The sequence below is a fragment of the Triticum dicoccoides genome, chromosome 7A (genome assembly GCF_002162155.2).
Source record: "Triticum dicoccoides isolate Atlit2015 ecotype Zavitan chromosome 7A, WEW_v2.0, whole genome shotgun sequence".
NCBI classification, from domain to species: domain Eukaryota; kingdom Viridiplantae; phylum Streptophyta; class Magnoliopsida; order Poales; family Poaceae; genus Triticum; species Triticum dicoccoides.
Window position 1 is genome coordinate 2,010,520 of NC_041392.1, and position 3,237 is coordinate 2,013,756.

The 3,237-nt window shown below is 49.4% G+C and overlaps 1 pseudogene; it reads right to left on the minus strand.

Annotated features, from left to right (window-relative positions):
- The window catches only part of LOC119329828, a 3,068-nt pseudogene extending 1,613 nt beyond the window's left edge, over positions 1 to 1,455 (minus strand).
- Between the last annotated feature and the right edge of the window lie 1,782 nt (positions 1,456 to 3,237).

Here is a 3,237-nt window from a genome sequence, read left to right on the forward strand (position 1 = left end):
AGCTCCACCCACCTCCGTGTGATGGGATTGCACACGACAAAACAGAAATCATCCTCTTTCGAATGGGCGACCTTGCTTTTCTTGTAGCTGCGGTGGAGAAGGAGGCCATTGCAGACATTCACGTGGATCATGCCCTCGTCCTTGCTATGGTGCAGGTAAGGGAGGGAGAGGTCGAACGGGGCTGCTGCGCCGTCGCGAAGTGGTGGCCATGCCCGCTCTTGTGGACGGTTATGTAGAGGAAGCCAGCGAGGGTCTGGGGCAGCTTCATGCGGTTGGCGGGGTCGGCGATGAGGTCGCGCCAGGGCACGGAAACGCACTTGAAGCGGTGCACAGAGCTGGCCGGGAGGCGGGAGAGGATCTCCAGGATGAGATCATCGGTGAAGAGGCTGGCCGCCGTCGGCCCCGGATGGTCGTCCAGCCTCGGCTTGGTGTTCCGCTCGAGGATGTCCCCCTTCTCCGCCTCCTCCATGGAGCAGAATCTGGAGTGCTTCGTAGGAAGGCCAGTGGACAGGGGTCAGGCGAGCTCAGGTCGATATGCACACGGGATGGTGAAAAATCATCGATCTGCAGATGGGGAGAGGAAGATCTGTCGGTGCTGCGTTGTGGGTACCTGGACGTACGGGTCGATCTGCCGATGGAGAAAGAGGAGATCGTCGATCTGCCTAAGGAAAATCGATACGCCGGTGGTGGGTACCACCTCGACGACGACGGCAACGGTTAATGGGGACGCTGGCGGCGGCGCTTCGGTTCTTGTGCGAAAGGGTCCAAGGCCATAGGCCATATATATACCATCAAAAAGAAAAGAAAAAAGAAAGAATCATATGGGGAACCCGGCGGCAGCGCTTCGGTTCTTGGGGGACAGTCCGACCTTGAAATTTCTTCTTTTTTCGCTTCTCTTGTGCGAAAGGGTCCAACGCCGTAGGCCATATATAGGAGTATAATATACTGTACCATCAAAAGGAAAGCATCACAGATCCTTAAAAAGTAAAAACACACCCATAGAAAGATATAATTACATTCAAATCTTTGGGCTTCTCAAAATCTTCTTCCTTCTACATCCAGCAGCGGCGCAAATATAGACCAGCAGACGCCGGCGCCGCGATCTACAAAGCAAATCGCTGTTCCAGAGAGAGAGAGAGAGAAAAACACCGATAAGGGACTGTAAAGACTCCAAAGACCATGAAAGCCGGCCGAATCCAGACGGATCCACCAGAAACCTAAAAGGACTGGATCCCGATAGACCCGCCGAAAACACGGCCCTTCTCCGGTGGTGAACACACCAACGAAACGAGGAAAGAGCATGGAGAACATTATTCCTTGGCGTGGACAGCGCCGCCGTCTCAACGCCCCAAACGAAACTCGAAAACTCGCTAAAGAAAACCTGCAAAAAAATCACCCATGCCATTGCATGCTAAGTCTAGATCAGAAGCTAACCTCACCACCGTCGAGGACCATGCACCGACTTTCTCTTCTCCGGTGACCTAGCCAGGGCGTCTCGCCATTGAGGATCATGACATTGGATCATCAAGGCCGCCATCGAGCATCACCTGTCGACAGCCGTGGCTCGACCATGCATCATCGTCGCTGTCTAGCAGCAGCCAGCAGCCCACCAGCTTCTCCGTACCAGAGGCTCCTGATGAGATCCAGCCTCCCTGCCATTGCCGGCACCACGCGGGCTTTGCCCGGCTGCGAACATTAAAGTGACTAATGTTGGTATTATTTTTTGGTCTTCTTACCGAAGTCATTGGTGGTATTGTAAGTCTGCAATAGTCTAGCTATATCATTCTTTCTGGAGAGTCTAACATTGAAGGTAGCGGTGTTATTCTGGGTGATCTGCCTGGTCGAATCCGATAGCTATCTCAGACCACCGGAGGGGCGCGAGGGTATTCAAACACTGGGGTTATGGCATTTAATTTTCTCCTCATCAGTTTGAACAACCGGTGGGAGGAAGGTATGGAAGCGCCAATGTATACACATGTGACGTCTCGGGCCTCCTGAAAATCATGGTCGGGGTGGGCCCTCTCTTCTTGGTTATTGGCAGGATGGCATGAGCCATATATGTAGCCCCCATCCCATTTCGCCACTCGCCTCCACAACAGTATCCGCCGCCAGCCGCACTGCAGCAGAAACCCTAGCCCTCCTCTCCCACCTTCCCTTCTACATCCATGGCGTAGCCGCGTGCTAGCTCTTGAGCACTGCGTTGGTTTTCCCTTGAAGAGGAAAGGGTGATTCAGCAAAGTAGTGTCAGTATTTCCCTCGGTTTTTGAGAACCAAGGTATCAATCCAGTAGGAGGCTACGCGCGAGTCCCTCGCACCTGCACAAAACAAATAAATCCTCGCAATCAACGCGATAAGGGGTTGTCAATTCCTACACGATCACTTACGAGAGTGAGATCTAATAGATATGATAAGATAATATTTTTGGTATTTTTATGATAAAGATGCAAAGTAAAATAAAAGGCAATGCAAATAACTAAGTGTTGGAAGATTAATATGATGGAGATAGACCTGGGGGCCATAGGTTTCACTAGTCGCTTCTCTCAAGAGCATAAGTATTTTACGGTGGGTGAATGAATTACTATTGAGCAATTGACGGAATTGAGCATAGTTATGAGAATATCTAGGTATGATCATGTATATAGGCATCACGTCCAAGACAAGTAGACCGACTCCTGCCTACATCTACTACTATTACTCCACACATCGACCGCTATCCAGCATGCATCTAGAGTATTAAGTTCATAAGAACGGATTAACGCCTTAAGCAAGATGACATGATGTAGAGGGATAAATTCATGCAATATGATAAAAACCCCATCTTGTTATCCTTGATGGCAACAATACAATACGTGCCTTGCTGCCCCTACTGTCACTGGGAAAGGACACCGCAAGATTGAACCCAAAGCTAAGCACTTCTCCCATTGCAAGAAAGATCAATCTAGTAGGCCAAACCAAACTGATAATTCGAAGAGACTTGCAAAGATAACCAATCATACATAAAAGAATTCAGAGAAGATTCAAATATTGTTCATAGATAAACTTGATCATAAACCCACAATTCATCGGTCTCAACAAACACACCGCAAGAGAAGATTACATCGAATAAATCTCCACAAGAGAGGGGAAGAACTTTGTATTGAGATCCAAAAAGAGAGAAGAAGCCATCTAGCTAATAACTATGGACCCGAAGGTCTGAGGTAAACTACTCACACTTCATCGGAAGGGCTATGGTGTTGA